General features: G+C 38.1%; 2 protein-coding genes across 5 annotated transcripts in view; one reads left to right on the top strand and one right to left on the bottom strand.

Annotated features, from left to right (window-relative positions):
- Positions 1-20,000, bottom strand: part of LOC106883689 (endothelin-converting enzyme homolog) — a 243,548-nt gene that overhangs the window by 189,965 nt on the left and 33,583 nt on the right. For 2 of the 4 annotated variants that reach the window (XM_089342469.1, XM_089342474.1), the window contains exon 2: positions 18,206-18,273. The exons of the other annotated variants lie outside the window; for them this stretch is intronic. The gene's annotated coding sequence lies outside the window, so the exon portion shown is untranslated. The remainder of the gene's footprint in view (positions 1-18,205; positions 18,274-20,000) is intronic. 4 annotated transcript variants of the gene reach the window in all.
- The window catches only part of LOC106880529 (neprilysin-1), a 122,426-nt gene continuing 122,259 nt past the window's right edge, over positions 19,834-20,000 (top strand). The window contains exon 1 of the mRNA XM_089342479.1: positions 19,834-20,000. This exon is cut by the window's right edge and continues 427 nt beyond it. The gene's annotated coding sequence lies outside the window, so the exon portion shown is untranslated.

Below are 20,000 nucleotides of genomic sequence, written 5' to 3'. Positions count from 1 at the left end.
ACACTTGCCCAAGGTGCCACGCAGTGGGACTGAACCTGGAACCATGTGGTGGGTAAGCAAACTACTTACCACACAGCCACTCCTGCACTTATACATATATATATATATATACATATATATATATATATCATCATCATCATCATCATCATCGTTTAACGTCCGCTTTCCATGCTAGCATGGGTTGGACGATTTGACTGAGGACTGGTGAAACCGGATGGCAACACCAGGCTCCAGTCTGATTTGGCAGAGTTTCTACAGCTGGATGCCCTTCCTAACGCCAACCACTCAGAGAGTGTAGTGGGTGCTTTTACGTGTCACCCGCACGAAAACGGCCACGCTCGAAATGGTGTCTTTTATGTGCCACCCGCACAAGCCAGTCCTGGGGCATTGGCAACGATCTCGCTCGAAAATCCTACAGGAGCCAGTCAGGCGGTACTGGCAACGGCCACGCTCAAAATGGTGCATCTCATGTGCCACCCGCACAAGAACCAGTCCAGGGGCACTGGCAACGATCTTACTTGGCTTGCCGGGTCTTCTCACGCACAGCCCATTTCCAAAGGTCTCGGTCCGTAGTCATCGCCTCGGTGAGGCCCAATGTACGAAGGTCTTGCCTCACCACCTCAGCCCAGGTCTTCCTGGGCCTACCTCTTCCACGGGTTCCCTCAACTGTTAGGGTGTGGCACTTTTTCACGCAGCTATCCTCCTCCATTCTCACCACATGTCCATACCAGCGCAATCGTCTCTCTTGCACGCCACAACTGATGCTTCTAATGTTCAGCTTTTCTCTCAAGATACTTACACTCTGACGGGTATTCACATTGACATTACACATCCAACGGAGCATACTGGCTTCATTCCTTGCGAGCTTACGTATGTCCTCAGCAGTTACAGCCCATGTTTCACTGCCATGTAGCATGGTTGTTCGTACGCATGCGTCATACAGTCTGCCTTTTACTCTGAGTGAGAGTCCCTTTGTCGCCAGCAGGGGTAAGAGCTCTCTAAACTTTGCCCAGGCTATTCTTATTCTAGCAGCTACACTTTCAGCGCACCCACCCCCACTACTAACTTGGTCGCCCAGATAGCGGAAGCTATCGACTACCTCTAGTTTTTCACCCTGGAATGAGATAGAAGTTGTTTCCTGTTTGTTTGCAGTCTTTATTGCACCTGAACATCTGCCACAAACAAAAACTAACTTGCTAGTTAACCTGCCTTTGATGTTGCTGCACCTCTTATGTGTCCATAGCTTGCACCGGGTACATCTTATAGAGTTACTACCTACTCCTTTTCTACATACTGAGCAGGGCCATCTACCTGAAGGGGTTTGTGTTTTATCTACCTTCCTACTTATTAGGATTTTGGTTTTAGCTAGGTTGACTCTAAGGCCCTTCAATTCTAGACCTTGCTTCCACACCTGAAACTTCTCCTCTAGTTCTGATAGTGACTCCGCAATTAGGGCAAGGTCATCAGCATAGAGGAGCTCCCAGGGGCAACCTGTCTTGAACTCCTCTGTGATTGCCTGGAGGACTATGGTAAATAATAGGGGGCTGAGGACGGAACCTTGGTGGACCCCTACCTCTACCCGGAATTCATTGCTGTACTCATTTCCAACCCTCACCTTACTGGCCGCATCTCTGTACATGGCTCGCACAGCTCTCACTAGCCATTCTTCTATCCCAAGTTTCCTCATTGACCACCAGATAAGGGATCGGGGGACCCTGTCAAAGGCTTTCTCCATGTCAACGAAAGCCAGGTACAGAGGTTTATCCTTGGCTAGGTATTTCTCTTGCAACTGTCTCACTAGAAATAAGGCATCAGTAGTGCTTTTACCTGGCACGAACCCAAACTGCATCTCATCTAAATTGATTCGCTCCCTAATTAGTTGGGCTATGACCCTCTCTGTAACTTTCATAACCTGATCTAACAGCTTGATGCCTCTGTAATTATTTGTATCTAAAGCGTCCCCTTTACCTTTGTAGCAGTTGACTATGATGCTGCTACACCAGTCATAGGGTATGACTCCTTCGTGTATCACCTGGTTCGTAATACGGGTGACTAGGCTATAGCCAACACTGCCAGATATTTTGAGCATCTCTGCAGTGATTCCTGATGGGCCGGGGGCTTTCCCGGTCTTCATACTCTTAATTGCTTTATCTACCCTGGTACTATCAACTCGGATAGCTGGTCCCTCTATTGGGTCGACATAAGGCAGGCTCTCTTTCTCCCATTCATTCTCTTTATTAAGCAATCTATCGTAGTGGCATCTCCAGACCTCTTTCTTTGCATCCTCATTTAATGCAAGCGTACCATCATCCATGCGAACACATTTCTCTCCTACAACATCACTATTCTCTCTCCTACACTGTCTTGCAACCCGAAATACCTCGAGTCTTTGGTCCTCACGGCGCAGAACATTGGCAAATCTTTCCTTATCTGCTTCCCCTCTGGCTAAATAAACCTGTCGCCTAGCCTCCCTTCTGGCACATTGGTACAATTCCCTGCTACCACCGTTCTTCCAGTCCTTCCAAGCTTGTTTCTTTTGTCTAATAGCCCTGTCTACCTCCTTGTTCCACCACCACGTTACTCTGGGTTGGGAGGGGACCTTACACCACCCACAAATCTGGTCGGTGGCTTTCAACAGGTTGTCCCGCAGAAATCTCCAATTGTCTTCCACGTTGTATGATGCTATATCCCCTTCTATTTCGTTAAATGCTTCAAGTAACTTGTCTCTAAGTCTCTGTCCGTTTGCAGGGTCTTTAAGCTTCCACACCCTTCTTCTCCAAGCCTGTCTAATTCTGGGCACCCATTTTGCCTTGATCCCAAAGTCGCTAACTACTAATCTATGTTGTGGGGTACATTCTTCGCCAGGGTAGGTTTTGGCATTTATAAGCCGCCCTCTTTCCCTATTTCTGGCGAGGATGTAGTCGATTTGGCTAGAGTGTCTGCCGGAGCGGTAGGTGACTAGGTGACTGGCAGGTTTCCTGAAGTTGGTATTATATATATACATATATATATATATACATACATATATATATACATATATATATATATACATATATATATATATATATACATACATATATATATATATACATACATATATATATACATACATATATATATACATACATATATATATACATACATATATATACATACATACATATATATACATACATATATTTACATATATATATATATATATATATATATATATATATATATATATATATATATATATATATATATATAAACTCACTGCAAAGCAAGATCACAGCAGGAGAGATCTTCAGAGAAAGAACTCCCATCCAAAAGTTTTTCGTCCCTTATACCTGACACTCTAGAGGTGCTGGGCCCACCCAGGTCATGACTTCTGTTGCTTTCCAAAATCCTGTCTCCAGGTCTATTTGAACCTGAGTCGTTCGTTTTGTGATCTTGTTTTCCCAAGTCTATGTTTCAGCCCACTAGGCTACACTGACCAATGAAGGAACCAGTTCTCTTCTTCCTTATATTCCTGTAAATAGCCAATGGAATTCATAACTAAATCCACTGACCAATGAAGGAACCAGTTCTCTTCTTCCTTATATTCCTGTAAATAGCCAATGGAATTCATAACTAAATCCACTGACCATTTCTCTTTACCCGTATCCACATTGAACTCTTTTCAGTAATGGCAGTTCTTCTGCAATCTTTGATACCCAACTGCCTGAGTAACCAACAGGTGGATCAGTCATGAATCCACATGATCCAACTTCAATTGATTTTACAACATACTCATAACCCTTACTCCCTAGTTGCTTTACCAGCTTACCATATTTGCTCATCTTAAAGATATGCTGCTCTTCTATGTGGCTCTCATATGGTACTGACAATTCAATGAGAATTACTTTGATACTTTATTCAGACCAATAAGACAATGTCTGGTCACAAGCAATTCTTGGTAATGAATAATGGGTAGTTCTTGCGCTTCTCATTGATGTCTGCAGCTATTTCCCAGGAATCGTCACATCTAAGCAGGTTCCTTCCTGCCACAAATGCATATCCAGTTATCTTCTTCGCTCCAGTTCTCTCCCTTCCTTCTTCGGTTACAAAGGTCACTTTTTATTTGGTTGTGTCCTTCTGCATTTGGTCCGATTGATGTGGTCAATTCTTCCAGCACTTTGTTGTGCCTCTATGTGTATCTACCATCAGTGAAAGCAGTCTTGCAGGAACTCAGGACATGGTCCATTGACTGGGGTTTGTTCTTGCACAGGAGACATATTGACATGTCTTCTATGTCCCACTTTTCAAGGTTTGATGGAAGCAGGTCATAAGTTGCTCTTATTATGAAGCTTACTTTAAGTGGTACCATGTGCCACATGTCATTTCATGTGAGATATATACATACATATATATATATATATATATATATATATATATGTATGTATGTATATATATGTATATATATGTATATGTGTGTGTATACATATGTATATATTTACATGTGTATGTGTATGTGTGTGTGTGTGTGTGTGTGTGTATATATATATATATATAAAAGGTTTAGATTTAGATTCAAAATTGAATATGGTACTTATGTTTAGGCACCAGAATATAGTATGGTATGGTATTATACAAAAACCATTCCAAAAACGAGGTGATCAAAAAATCAAAATAAGCAACACGGATTTTAAAGATGATTGCAGTACGCACGTTTCATGCTACTCCATTTATTTAAGTAATGCGAGCATTACATTAAATGCAATATGTAGAGCAATCTTCAGCTGCACGAAAATGCAGAAAATTACAGTAGAATAGACATATTATAATTGTGGCAACATTTCAAATCCAAGTGGGAAGAAGAATACACTTGGATTTGAAATGTTGCCACAATTATAATATGTCTATTCTACTGTAATTTTCTGCATTTTCGTGCAGCTGAAGATTGCTCTACATATTGCATTTAATGTAATGCTCGCATTACTTAAATAAATGGAGTAGCATGAAACGTGCGTACTGCAATCATCTTTAAAATCCGTGTTGCTTATTTTGATTTTAGATATATATATATATATATATATATATATATATATATATATATATATGCATATGTGTGTGTGTATATCTATACTATTGGCATTATTATTATTAGCAGAATCGTTAGTATGTCTGGCAAAATGCTTTGCAGCATTTCATCCATCTTTACATTCTAAGTTCAAATTCCACCAAGGTTGACTTTGCCTTTCATCCTATCTGGCTCAGTAAAATAAGTACCAGTTGAATAATGAGGTCAATGTCACTGCCTTATTTCCTCCCCTGAAATTGCTGGCTTTGTGCCAAAATTTTTTTACTATTATCATTTAGTCCTTGACACCATTAACATGTTCAAGACCACACACTACCATTTCCATTCACAATTAAACACCCTGACCCAGCTTCATTTCCTTCCCATCCTCTCCCCCAAATTCTTAACCTTCTCAATTCAATACTCCTTGTCATTTTTTCCACAGATTTTGTATGCAAAACAGACACAACCATCCCATTTCCTTTCAACACTATTCACTTGTACAACTTCCTTTTTTCCCTCCCCACTACCTCACTTTATATATCTCTCCTTCTCTCTTTCTTTTTCTCTCACTCTTCCACTCTCTCTTTCTGTCTCCCTTCTTTCTCCCTCTCTACACATATTCATCCTCCTAATTTAGTAACTGACCAAATATATTGAAATATTTCCATCAACTGGTTAATATTTTGAAGGTCTTACGTTATGGATGCATTTCCCATTATATATTACACAAAAACATGAAGCATACATTTTAAATAAACTTTAAAATATCACTATTTGGTTTCACTTCATTATTACAACTTATATATATAGACGCAGGAGTGGCTGTGTGGTAAGTAATTTGCTTACCAACCACATGGTTCCATGTTCAGTCCCACTCCATGGCACCTTGGGCAATTGTCTTCTACTATAGCCTCGGGCTGACCAAAGCCTTTTGAGTGGATTTCGTAGACCGAAACTGAAAGAAGCCCATCATGTGTGTGTGTGTGTGTGTGTGTGTGTGTCTGTGTTTGACCCCCCAACATCGCTTGACAACTGATGCTGGTGTGTTTACATCCCCGGAAACTTAGGAAGACTGATATAATAAGTACTAGGCTTACAAAGAATAAAACCTAGGGTCGATTTACTCAACTAAAAGTCGGTGCTCAAGCATGGCCGCAGTCAAAATGACTGAAACAAGTAAAGGAATAAAGGTAAAAGAATAAAAAGAAAAGAATATATTAACCCTCGGTGGTGGAGTAATCAAATCTGAAAACATCAATGATATTATTATCATTTAGAAAGAAGGGGACAGAAAGAGAGAGGGAGAGAAAAAGAAAGAGAGAAGGGGAGATATATAAAGTGATATATGACTCCATCTCACTTGCCGAAGGGAGCTTGTCTCCCTTTTCAGTCGTTAGATAAGTGCTCTCACATGGCTAAGAGTTGTTTTGACTCTTATTTCGAGCAATGTTGGTGCTCACTAACACCCTCTGTCACTTTAGCAATGGCTATACTTGTGCCTTTCACTTGTAAATTACCAATAGCCATCTTAATAATTTATATACACACACACACACACACACACACACACATTTATAGCGTGTGTGCCTTATTATAATTTTAAATTAATTTTAAAATTTTGGATTTGTCATTTATCAGCTTTTGCTTGTTGGCCACAGATATTATTGTTGTTATTATTCATTTTACTAATGATAATAATTAATAATAATATCTATATAAATATTTTAGAATATTTATTCATTTAGTAACTATATATATATATATATATATATATATATATATATATATATATGTACTTTTTCATTTCTTTTTATCAATGAAGGAAGCCAGACTAAGCTTTCAACAAAGGAAATGTAGCTTATGGTGCTACTGGAAGTTTGAAAATGTAGTCAAAGACTGCATTTGTCATTTAGTCCTTGACACCACTAATATGTTCAAGACCACACACTACCATTTCCATTCACAATTAAACACCCTGACTCCAGCTTCATTTCCTTCCCATCCTCTCCCTCAAATTCTTAACCTTCTGGCACAAAGCCAGCAATTTTAAGGGGAGGGAATAAGGCAGTGCCATTGACCCCATTATTCAACTGGTACTTATTTTACTGAGCCAGAAAGGATGAAAGGCAAAGTCAACCTTGGTGGAATTTGAACTTAGAATGTAAAAATGGATGAAATGCTGCAAAGCATTTTGCCTGACAATGCCAGAAGTATGGATATACACACATATACACGCTCACACACATATGCATATATACAAAGTGCAGAGACTGTTTAGGAGGGAATTTCAAACAGATCCATCAACACAACCTACCACCACTTGAATCAGAAATAAATTTGGAACTGATGGAACTGTTCTGGGAAACCATGGATGTCAATAAGCCCCGCAAAGCAAGAAAAGTACTAGAAACATATTGCCAGGGATCTAAAAAAAATCTATGCAGCATCTAAGTTATGAGATAGGAATTTCAAAATCAACCATCCATCACATTTTGAAGTGCTGGAGTTGAAAAAGAATAGTCCATGCTTTCAATGAAAAGGATTTAAGCCAAAGAGTGGAGTTTTGTGAGAATGTGCACTTTACAAACAAACATTTTAGAGTCAAGAGGACATTAATCTTGTCTTAGCAAGGACAGAAGACCATTCCAATGCTGGAACTATAAATAAATGTATTGAGGGATCTCTGTAAAGTGGTTGGTTTAGATAAGGCATCGAGCCATCGAGCCATAGAAGCCATGCCAAGATGAAAATAGACAAGTGAGGTATGGTCTCCTGGTTGCATGTAGGGTAGTTGTGACCCTCAACAAGAGCTAACTTGAACTATAATAATCTCTCGAACCTGTGTCCACATGGAAAGTGAACATTAAATGAAGATGATATGTTTGTATGTATTTAGTACAAGTATACAAAGCAACAAGTGTCAATAAAAGATGTGTACATTTATTTTTTAAACATGTTCTTACTAGAATAGGAAACATTTGCTGTAGAATTTTATCTCAGAAATTCTCTCTCTCTCTCTCTCTCTCTCTCTCTCTCTGAAGAAGAAGGGATGTCCTGCTAGATATACTGAGATGCCCTAGGCATGTTGTTCATGCCTGCTGTATTTTAACAAATGTAATCTTTCTTTGACAGGTTGTACTCTCTATATTTTATGATTATATGATTTTAATTCTATGTTATATATACTCACGGATAACTGTAGCCAGTCATAGCCAAAATAAAGCAGACACATCATGCCTAGGACATCTCAGTATATCTAGTGGGACATCCCCTTCCTTATGCATGTACCTGATGTGACACAAACTGCACAGATTGATGCAAAACTTCTAGATGCACAAAATCCTACCCATAACAGATGGTTGCAGGATGGGTCAAAACGATCGTCACACTGAATAAAGACTAGTGTTAGAATCTATCTTCTGTTTCTTTCATCAATTATTATTATCTCAACTAACACTGTGGAGTCCCTGATGTAGATCCAGTGGATATATGCCCCAACAGTAGATGACACCAGGTGGCCCAAATTGTGAATGTGCTTTACTCAACACACTAACTGACATATACCCATTAGTCCAAAAAAATTGCATATAATATATAACAAACAGATATATATAACAGGGTCCCTTGCTCCCTTATCTACTGGTCAATGTGGAAGCTAGGGATAGAGGAATAGTTAGTAAGAGTTGACAAGCCATGTACAGGTGAGTTGCACATAAGGTGAAGGTTGGCAACAAGTTTAGCAATAAATTCAGTGTACAGGTAGGAGTTCACTAAGGATCAGTTCTCAGCCCCCTCTTGTTTATCAAAGTCCTCCAGGCCTTAACAGAGGAATTCAAGACTGGCTGCCCCTGGGAGTTCCTTTATGCTGATGACTTTGTTCTTATAGCTAAGTCGCTACCTAACCTAGAGAAGAAATTTCAGGTGTAGAAGCAAAGCCTGGAATCTAAGGGCCTTAGAGATGATTTAGCAAAAACCAAAGTCCTAGCAAGTAGGAAAACAGACAAATCACAAATCCATTTAGGGAAATGGCCCTGCTTGATGTGTAAGAAGGCTGTTGATTGAAACTTCATACCCAGTGCAAGCTTTGGACACATGAGGGGTGTAGCAGTATCACAGGAAGGTTAACAGAGTAAATAGTCTTTGTGTGTGGCAAATGTGCAGGTACAATAAGCACTAAAAATGTGCAGATAGTAGACTCCCTTAAATGCTTGGTGAGATCATTAGAAGTAGTAAATAGCTTCTATTACCTAGGTAACCAAGTTAGCAGTGGTGGAGGAAGTTCTGAAAGTGTAGTAGCTGGAATAAGAATGGACTGGGCAAAATTCTGAGTGCTTCTATCTTTGTTGATAATTAAGGGCCTCTCCTTCAGAGTGAAAAGCAGATTCTATGAGGCCTGTGTATGTACAGCTATGCTACATGGCAGTGAAACATGGGCTTTGACTACAGAGGACTTGTGAAGGCTTGACAGCAATGAAGCTAGTATGCTCCGCTAGGCGGGTAATGTCATTGTGCATACATGACAGAGTGTAAATGGTTTCAAAGGAAAACTAAATATAAGAGGCATCAGACATTGTGTTCAAGAGAGAAGTCTGCACTCGTTTGGTCATGTGATGTGTATGGATGAGGACAGCTGCATAAAAAGTGCCCAGCTCTAACTGTGAAGGGAACCTATGGAAGGGATAGACTCAGAAAGCTGTAGGACAAAGTGGTGAGAAAAGATCTTCAGATGCTGGGTCTCACTGAGGAAATGACAAGAGACTGGAAGTTGTGACGATTTGCTCTACTTGAGAAGATGCATCAAGCTAAGTAAATCACTGTTATCCATACATACAGGCGCCAGGGCCACATGGAATGCACTTGTGCTGCTGCTGTGTAAATGCACCCATGCTGGTGACATGTAAAAAGCACCTGGCACACTCCACAAAGTGGTTGGTGTTAGGAAGGGCATCCAGCCATAGAAACTATGCCACAGCAGACAATTGGTGTCTGGACAGCTCCCCAGCTGACCAGCTCCTGTCAAACTGTCCAACTCATGCCAGCATGGAAAACAGACATTAAGCAATGAAGATGATGATGACGTTGATGTGTCATCTGAATTGACAACACTTTCATCAATTACAAAAAGTAGCCTATCTATTCAAAACATTGGGTAAACTATGGATAAATCTCTATCCAACAGACTTTCACATTCTGTATTTATTAGTAAAATATTCCAATTTGATCTCAATAAAAAGATTTAGACCAATAACTTGTAGATACAGGGTGAGCCAAAAGTCATGCACCAAAACATTTGACATTTTATTTATATTACATTATTGTTGTTGTTGTTGCTCTTATTATTATTGAGTGAGAGAGCAGTTCATGCCATCAAAGTGACACTGGGGTAAAATATACGAAGCTCAGTAAACCCATCATGACTACCCGTCTGATAAGGGCACACCAGGCACATGCATCACAACCACATGTGCGCAACATGGTGATCTCATATCAAGATAAACAGTGCATGACCTTGCAGGTGGGGCCCAGTTAGAATTTTCTTCAGGTCGAGTAGCCCACCCCACTCAAAAGGTCTCTGAATAAGGATTGTTTAAGAATGTTGAACAAAACATCCATGTTGCCAGAGGTGAATTACTCAAACCACAAAGAATTCTTCTCAACATATGGCTATGATGGTCCCCCACTACTTCTGCTCATGATCAGAGATGCACATATCATCAGCCACCAAGGGACATGTTCAACTGGTTAAGGTCAAACAACTGACAAGCAAATCTGGTATTGAGCAGAGTATTTGTTGTAACTCATGTTTTATACCAAGACAAAACATGTACAGGATAACACTTCCAATCAGTCAAGATAAGAAACTATGGGAGCCAGTGCCTGGTACTGTATCAGGGCATTTATTATTATTATTATTATTATTTTATGTTTGACTTTTGCTTTGCATGTGTACAAGTTGGCTCCAAATCTCACCCAGAGACTTCTATTATTATTATTATTGACTTTTGCTTTGCATTTGTACAAGTTGGATCCAAGTCTCACCCAGAGACCTCAAGAGACAACAAGTTAGAAGTTCATGTAGGTGTTATGCCTAGGGTACCATATATTTGGATTTGTACAGTTTTGTTCTTCTGAATGTTTAAGAAACCATAAGAAAATTATGTGTTTGTTTTAAAATTTGAGATCACATAGACAGTATTTTACGTAGGATATGGTCAGTTCCCATGAGCACTATCTTTTGAACTTCAGCCATTTTGGGGTTTCCTGGTATCTGAGCTAGGTAGTAATCAGCCTGTTTCGCTGTCATTCCCAGGGCACCTATGACAATAGGTATTGTTTTCGTCTTCAGATTCCACATTTTGCTAATTTCTATTTCAAGATCTTTATATTTGCTCAGTTTTTGGTAGGTCTTGACAGATACATTTATATCGATTGGGACAGTCATATCAATGAGGAGGCATGATTTTTGTCTGAAGTCTTTCAGTATGATGTCTGGCCTATTTACATCTATCTTTCTGTCAGTTTGAATGGTGAAGTTCAAGAGGAGTGCGATGTGATCATTTTCAAGTACTGGGGGTGGTTTGTGTTCCCACCAGTTTTTATTATGGGGCAAGTCGGTTTTTGCAAATTACCCAGTGAATATATTGTGCAGCTCTATCATGCCTGTTGAGATACTCTGTAGGCGCAAGCAAACTGCACATGGAGACAACATGATCAATGGTCTCATTTTGTTGTTGGCCAAATACGACATAATGGGGAGCTGCCGTTCTTTAATATGTTGGCCTGGTAGTTCTTTGTAGGTAGGCATTGATCTTGGGCTGCTATGATAAACCCTTCTGTTTCTGATTTCAAGCCAGAGGCCATTAGCCATTGATAGGTAAGGGCTTTGTCAATATCTGCATTATTCGCTCTCTTTGGGTATTTGCCATTGAGAGGTTTTCCATGCCATTTATCAGTCATAATATCTAAGGCAGCAATTTTAGCACGGGTTTTCAAGCGCTTAGCTTTTTCTGCGGGTGTTTCTAGTTCGTCTAATTCTTGAATTTGTTGTAATTGGAATTCACTTAGATATTCCTTTGCCTGTTTTGTTACTGAGTAAGATGCTTTTTTGCTTTCATGTTTTGAGACAAGTTTTAGCATCCAGTCCTCAGAGTTTTTCAGATAGGTGTCTAGGCCAATTGTGGCTACCTTCATTGTTAATGCCAGCTGTAGACGTCCACGGCCTCCCTCTTTTCTTGGCAGATAAAGACGTTCTATATCTGCCTTAGGGTGGTACATTCTATGCATTGTCAACAGTTTTTTATTATTATTATTATCATTATTATTATTATTATTTTATTTTGCATTTGTACAAGTTGGATCCAAGTCTCAAACAGAGACCTCAAGAGACAACAAGTTAGAAGTTCATGTAGGTGTTATGCCTAGGGTACCATATATTTGGATTTGTACAGTTTTGTTCTAGTGAATGTTTAAGAATTATTATTATTATTATTATTATTATTATTATTATTATTATTGTTCAGTAGTTTTATTTTTATAACGTGCTTTCACTTCACTACCGAGCGCAGCTCTGTGCGCCTTGGGTATGTGCTGTGGTTTGCTGTGATGCTCTTATGGTTACTGTATTGAAAGTGTTTTGCGTAGGATGTGTGCTGTGCCCAGTAGTGCAATTTTCTGTATGTTATATATATTTGTAAGTCCTGGTGTTTTTGTTATGTATTTGTCTGAATATTTTTTTAGTATACCTAAGGCACCTACTATAATAGGAATTGTTTCTGTTTTTAGATTCCACATTCGGGTTACCTCTATTTCCAGGTCTTTGTATTTTGAAAGTTTTTCCATTTCTTTTAGAGAGACGTTGTTATCTGCTGGTATTGATACATCAATTAGAAAGCATTTTTTTTCTTGATGATCTTTGACAACTATATCTGGTATATTTGCCTTAATTTCTCTATCTGTGTGTATTGGCATATCCCAGAGTATGGTTGCTTTCTCGTTTTCTGTGACCTTTTCTGGCGTGTGTTTATACCATCTTTTTTCTGTTGTTATTCCATAGTGTTGGCATAGCTTCCAGTGTATATAGGTCCCAGTTCTGTCGTGTCTGTAAATATATTCCTTCTTAGCCAAGACTGGGCAGCCAGAGATAATATGATTTATTGTTTCTTGTCCATCTCCACAAGAGATGGGTTATTATTATTATTATTATTATTATTATTATTCATTTTGTTCATCTTGTACAATTATATGTGTATTCATCGTTATTTCAGTTATTTTATTCAATTTTAGAAAAATTGAAGCATATCTGACAATTCCAGAGCATACTGAACTTATTTTGTGAATTGACTTTTGGCCCACCCTGTACAATGCAGGCTACACTATGAAAATGATAGACTGCAGTAATATCTAAACACATGGACACTTCTGTCATCAGCCCTTTCTTACAATCCTACCACCAATCTGCCTGAAACCATTCTAGATTCTCTGGTAGAAGCTTTCTGTTTTGAAATTAACAACTTCCATCAAAGTTACCTTATTATGTTCTAGACACCAGCTTAATGATGACATAGTTATTTTAACAAATTCTTCATTATTTTACAAAATTTATTGAAACAATGGCAGTGTATTTCAACTGAAATATGGTAAGAAAAGGGTTAAAGTAATCTAAATTAAAACCTTCCTTCAACATTTCACATTAATTTATGTTCCTGACACTAGGTTAATAAGTATAAAGTCATTTTACTAACCTCTTCATTATTTTTAAAATAAATTGAAACAAAGGCAATGTATTTCAAATATACTGGCATCCATGCAATTTCCTTAGTATAACAGTCAGCAAAAAACATTAAGCTCATCATTATAAATGACTTTGTGTGTGTCTGTGTGTATTTGCATTCATGTGTGTGCATGCACGTGTGTGTTTGTGTAGGTTTGCATGCACACACACATACACACACACACACACACACACACACACACACACACACACACACACACACACACACATGTATATATAATGCTTGTGTGTCCTCTTGTTTTGACATCATGTGATGGCTGTAAATGAGCCTCACCATCATACAAGCAAGGTTGTTCATTTCCAGCCTTCCATGAAAAACACATCAGCTCATGAGAAATGTTATCTTGCTTGGAAACAGGTGAGGGTATCTGAACACAGAACATCTGCTTCATTGTAAATGACACTCGTTTACAACACTCATGTGATATCAAGATAAGGAGACATAAACATACACACCGCCTCACACACAAACACACACATACCTACATATATATATATATATATATATATATATATATATATATATATATATATATATATATATATGTGAGTGAATGACAAAGCCTCTTTCAATTTCCATCTCCCAGATCTACTCACAAGACTTTGGTCAGTCTGCAGCTATAGTAGTAGATATTTGCCCAAAGCACCACACATTGAAACTGACCCAGAAACCTTGTGGTTGGGAAGTAAACTTCCTCAGCCAGGTACATAACTATAAAAACTCAGTTATAGATGATTGATTTGTGAGAGCTGCGCAAGCTCTATGGAGAAGGTGCTTTCATCAAGGTGAGAGTTAGCATCAAGTTGAAGTAGGAATTTAGCTGACAGATTAGGTACCCATCAAGGTTCCATACCCAACATTTATCTGTTTTTACAGTTCTCCAAGTCACAACAGAAGAGTTTAATGCCATCATGCATGGGACTTCTGTATTCCAACCTTGTTCTCATAGATGAATTTGCGAAAGAATTAGAGAAGAAGTTGCAAACATGGAACCAAAGATTAGAAATAAGAGGTCTTGAACCTAGCAAGGACAAAGGTTTGCATTGACAAGAAGGAAAGAAAACAGGACTTCACTGCTCTCAGTATTGGTAGGAAGCATGTTCAAGATGCAGAAAAGGAGTTGGTAAGGATTCCATTGAGTGTACCCAGTGTAAACTCTGGATGCATGAGAAATGGCATGGAATCACCTGTCAGGCTGACTGAGAGCTTCTTGTACAGAAGATTTAATCTATCCATTCATTTTCTCTGTCCACTTTTTTCCTGGGAGGGTCATTGAAGGTAGAGTCTCTATATATCTCCTTCCTAGGGTCCTATCAGAAGTAATTGCCACTGTCATTATTCTCAGGCAGGATTCTCAAGTGTGACCAACTTGAGACTGTGGATACTATCCAACCGTCTTGTTCTTAATCTACCCCCTAGCTTGAAGAACCTATCTTGTAATCCTTTTTTATGAAATTCTAACAACATGTCTCCAGTACCAGAGCTGTGACCACTCAATGCAGAGAAGCAGAGGCTCAATCTGGAAAAAGTCCTTGATCTCCAAGCCACTCAGTAACATTACTCCAGATTTCCTTTGGATCTCGGGAGCATGGGTGATTAACAATAAGAACATCCATAAACTAAATTATATTCAAATGCTTGGATGGCTCTTTAGAAGTAGTTGACAGTTTTTGCTTCCTAGGAGTGAAGTGCTCTGAAATCATAGAAGCCAAAATAAAAACAGGGTGGAAAAAGTTCAGGGAGCCGTTTTTTTCTGGCAGTAATGAAGGGTTTCTCTCTCAGCATGAAAGGAAATTTTCATGATGTTTGTGTATGAATTGCAGTATTGCACAGTAGTAAAACATGGACACTGAATACAAATGATATATGAAGACTGGAAAGAAATCAGGCTGGTATATTCTGTTGAATGTGTAACGTGAATAGATATGAATGACAGAGCACAGATGAACTGAGAGAAAAACTTAGAAATATCATGAATGTTCAAAATATTTATTAAAAAAAATATTTTTATAAATATGCATGATTTCTAAGTTGTATAAAAATATGACAATTAAAGTTAAAACATTACGATATGTAAACGTACATTATGATATAACATATAATGGGTAAATATATACGGTATGATGAAGTTATAAATTTACATGTATTATATTAAAAACGTGTACATTAGGACAGGATTTAAAAAAAAAAGACAAAAAACATATAATATAAAAGTTAAGTTAAAAGTATACATCTACGGACCGTTTCTGAGATGTGTCTATTAATATGGTGTTGTACTCATATTAGAGATTAGACACTCCCTTCATCAGGATGTTTGTTTTACATATAGAGAGAAAGGAAAAAAATATAGAGAACATAAAAAGTTTAGAGTGATATAATACAATATACAAGTAAAACAACTGGACACAACACCTTACATCACGGCTCCTTTTTCCTCAATTGCGGAATTACGTATATATATTAAAAAAAAAACAAAAAAAATAAAAATAAAAAAAACGAAGAATATGTATAATACCTAATTAGCATAGGTTGATAAATTAAATTAAATCACTAGCCTAATCATATCTTATTGCGGATTAATTCATAATAATATTTTGTTTGTATTTTATTTCCATGTTTAATTTTATTTAATTTTATTTCTTATTTCATTTATTAATCCATTTATAAGTTCATCCCTAATCATCGATACAAGTTCAAATTATACTAGTTCCATTCCGGTCTGCTTATATAATGTCTATTGGTACTTCTATTTATTTTATTTTATAATATTATTTTTCTTCCTTATATATTAAATTATATTGTATTATTTTTATAACTATTAACTCATGGAAGTTTTCCTATCTAAATCATCATTATTACTATTCTAAGTTCGAATTCATGCTATGATCTTTTACAGTCACTATTCGCCCTAACCTTCTCTTTAAATTTCCTATTCTTTTTGAACTTCATAATGAATGTTGACTGAATTTTATGCGTGCATGCCGGGATTGCATCAGTAAACCTGTTTAGCATGGTATTATTATGGTTTTTCAGTATTAAATATGCCTCTCTAATGCATAATCCACATCTGTTAGATCCAACTCCAAACGGATGGGCGTTAGCCAAGATGGACCATGATAGTTCGAATGTTGTGTTTCTTTCCTTAAGGTCATGTATAAACGATGCCAATGCTGTAGATGCCTTATATTTTGAGTTATTAAATGAGCTCATATGGCTTCTATATCTTTGTTTAAAATCGATCGAGCTACCTATGTACTCTTTTCTCTTTCCGTTCTGCATAAGAACGGTACATTTGTAAATTACGTTAGTCCGGCAGCAATTTCCGCTAATCGGACATTTCGAGGGAACTCTACAATTACATTTGGCTTGCGGCTTATAGGCTTTATTCTTAACTTTATTATTACAGCTCTCTTCTCTATCGTTGCTATTATCATTAGTATTAATATCGTTCCCATCACCAACTGTATCCCTAACATCACTTTTTTGTGTTTTAACACAAGGTACATTAATTTCAGTATTTGTATTAGTAGTATTGTTACTAGGTCTCAAATTATCATATTTATTTCCATCAGGGTTATCCTCATTAATGTTCCTACTATCATTATAGTGTCTAATTTTATTCCTATTCATTTTAGAGATGATAGATCCTAAATTTGGAGTAGCGGAATAGGCTAATTTTATTGTTGATTTATTACAAATGGTGTAGTACTTGTGGTGCTTAGGGAAATTTTCCTTTAATATTTTAAAAAATAATTTCGGAAGACCTTTTACTCTTAGTGAGAAGGGAGGGGTGAACCAGATAACATGACGGATTCTGGATTTGGTCTTAGAGAATGACTCATTCCGTAGCACCCGGTTATCATTTCTATACCTCGAGTACTTCATATTATAACCTCTATTTTTATTGTTACTATTATCCTTACTTTTATGGTTTCCTATTTTATCCTGTTTTATGTTATCGCAATTTATTCTATAATCTCTATCATTAGTCCCCATAATTCGTGTATGGTCGGGTAGTGTATCGGGCGAAATGCTTAGCAGTATTTTGTCTGCCATTAAGTTCTGAGTTCAAATTCCGCCAACGTTGACTTTGCATTTCATCCTTTCGGGGTCGATAAAATTAAGTACCAGTTACACACTGGGGTCGATATACTTGACTTAATCCCTTTGTCTGTCCTTGTTTGTTCCTTCTATGTTTAGCCCCTTGTGGGCAATAAAGAAATAAGAAACTGAAACATGTGTGTGTGTGTGTGTGTGTATTTATGTGTTTGTCCCCCCACCATTGCTTGACAACCAATATTGAAGTATTTACATCCCTGTAACTTAGCAGTTTGGCAAAAGAGACTGATGGAATAAGTACTTGGCTTACAAAGAATAAGTCCTGGGGTTGATTTGGTCAACTAAAGGTGGTGCTCCAGCATGGCCGCAGTAAAATGACTGAAACAAGTAAAACAAAAAAATACCTGTGAGTGTATGTATGGTGGCATCAGCTTGTCTTTAGATCATGTGACAGTTCTAATCAATTGTCACTGTCACGCAAGCAATGTCATTCCTTTCCAGTGTTTTACAAGAACATGTTTGACCATAGAGAAATATTACGTTGCTTAGAAACAGGTGAGGGTTGGTGACAGGAAGGGCATCTGGCCACAGAATCTCTAACTCAATGAATTTTGTCTAACCCATGCCAGCATGGAAAAAGGACGTTAAATGATGATGCTTATGATGATGATGATAAGGTGCATGTATGGCTCAATGAAGTTCCGGGTTCAGTCCCACTGTGTAGCACCTAGGGTGAGTGTCTTTTATTATAACCCTGAGCTAACCAAAGCCTTGTCAGTGAATTTGGGATGAAAACTGAAAGAAGCTCATCATGTGTGTGTGTGTGTGTGTTTGTCCCCCACCACACAACCAGTTGACAACCAAAGTAACAATGCTAGAGGTAAGTTACAGAGGTAACCTACCTACCATCAGTGAGATAACATTTGGGGTAAGTTATTGAGATAACACACCTACAAACATCTTCGTAACAACACCAGGGGTACATTACTGAGGCAACCCACATCAAATCACGATAGTAACCACACTAGAGGTAAGGTACTGAGCTAACCCACCTTTCATCCCTGTGACACAACTCATTTTTGCCAGCTGAGTAGATTGGAGTAATCCACCTACCATCACTGTTGTAAGAACAAAGGTGTATATTACACAGGCAGCCCACCCATCATTAGGGGTAATGACGAAAAAAAAAGTAAAGCGTTTAAGAACTTAGGCCTATCCAACCCTCCGTCGCTGTGATAGCCACAATAAAGTGAAGTCATAATGAGATAAACCACTTACCACAAGGGGTAACAATACTTGAGGTAAGACAACAAGCAACAGGTGATAACACACTTGTAATATGGCAGTAACAAGTAACTACCCACTATCATTTTGGTGGCAAGACTAGGGTTAAGTTAATGAGTTTACCTACACTCACAACTGTAGTAACAACATTAGATATAGGTTAGGGAAGTAACCCACCCTTCTTCACACTGCTAGCAACAATAGGGGGGTAAAAAAACTGAGGTAACTCACTCGTTATGAGAGTAGTATCAATTCTTGGGTAAATATATGAGTAAATATATGACAATCAGAAGCTGAGGTAACTTACACATGCAGTAACAACACCAAAAGTAATTTTGTTTTGTTAGCGCAACTACTATTACTGTGGTAACAATTTGTGAGACATTCTGAGGTAACCTACCCACCAAGCACTACAGCAGTAACAGCAGTAGAGGTAACTTTATGAGATAACCCACCCATTACTGAAATAGTGTAACAACATTAGAGTTAAGTTATTGAGGTAACCCACCTTCCACGCCTAAGAACAGGTGAGGTAAGGTATTGATGTTACCTTACTCACCACTAAAAGACTATAACAACACTAATGATAAGTTACTGAGGTAAGCCACTTACCACTACTGCAGTAGCAGCAACAGTACAGCTAAGTACCCTGAGGTCACCCACCTACCTATCAACATAGCTCTAATAGCAAGAGTGCAGGTATATAGCTGAGGTAACCCACCCTGCATTGCAGTGGTAGTAGTATCAGTGAAGGTATAATCAAAGAGAGAAAGAGAGAAAGAGAGAGAGAGAAGGAGAGCGCAAGCAAGCGGCATACCACC

Source organism: Octopus bimaculoides, chromosome 26, assembly GCF_046866305.1.
Source record: "Octopus bimaculoides isolate indiv1 chromosome 26, ASM4686630v1, whole genome shotgun sequence".
Taxonomy (NCBI): domain Eukaryota; kingdom Metazoa; phylum Mollusca; class Cephalopoda; order Octopoda; family Octopodidae; genus Octopus; species Octopus bimaculoides.
This window is presented reverse-complemented; position numbering and strand designations above follow the sequence as displayed.